Consider the following 967-nt stretch of genomic DNA (forward strand, 5'->3'; position numbering starts at 1 on the left):
TAGATTGGCCCATCTTCCTTCGAGGAGTGGCTGGTGGGTTTGAACCGCCAGCCTTCTGGTTAGCAGTCAAGTGCCTTAGGCACTATGCTACCAGAGCTCCTAACTCCCTTGCACTAGATATGGTTATATAACCAAGAATTGTCCAATGGGATGTGAGAGAAGTGAGACTGTGGGTTTCAGGTTGTGCCCATACAGGAAAGGGGTATGCTCTCCCTTTCTTCTGTTCCTTTCCTCCACCACATTGCCCAGAATGCAGAGCAATGGGAAGCCATATGAAATCATGCAGTTAAAAGCAACACCCTAAGCAGGACCAACCAAGAAGAGAGGAGCTGGAGCTTCTACACCAGCTTGGACCTTTAAGCCAGTATTATTTTGGGTCTATGTCATACGCAGCCGAACCTATGTTCTCACAAGTACAGTCATCATTTATTCTTTTTTCTGACCAGATAATAGTTTTATTATTTGGAAAATGTTTATCAGCTTTCAAATTGCATATTTCTTAGGGCATTTGAAGAACTTCATTCCCCCGTCCAGAGTGAGCTTCCAGGGAAGGACTCATGCTCCACTTGGGCAAACAGAACTCTCCCTGGGGTTTTTCTACCTGGAGCTGGAAGTAAAGAACTGAGGAAGGAGCTGGGTACAGAGCTATAAGAAAATGAGCTTGGAGCTTCCTGAAGCTCTAGTTCCAGCCTCCTTGTGGGGACTGATGGCCTGAGATACAGAGGCCAACCAGTATAACAACTTAGGTCAGATTCTCCAGAAACAGACCATGAAATGAAGATTAATGTGCAAGAGATGACTAAGGAAGGGCTTCTAGGAAGAACCACCACATGTCTGTCAGTTTGTGGTACTGTGGTGGCTTATGTGTTGCTATGATGCTGGGAGCTAGGCCACGGGTATTTCAAATACCAACAGAATCATTCATGTTACACAGGTTCAGAAAAGCTTCCAAACTAAGAATAGGAAG

Source organism: Orycteropus afer, unplaced genomic scaffold (genome assembly GCF_000298275.1).
Source record: "Orycteropus afer afer isolate SDZICR_OR568_19922 unplaced genomic scaffold, OryAfe1.0 scaffold00717, whole genome shotgun sequence".
Lineage (NCBI taxonomy): Eukaryota > Metazoa > Chordata > Mammalia > Tubulidentata > Orycteropodidae > Orycteropus > Orycteropus afer.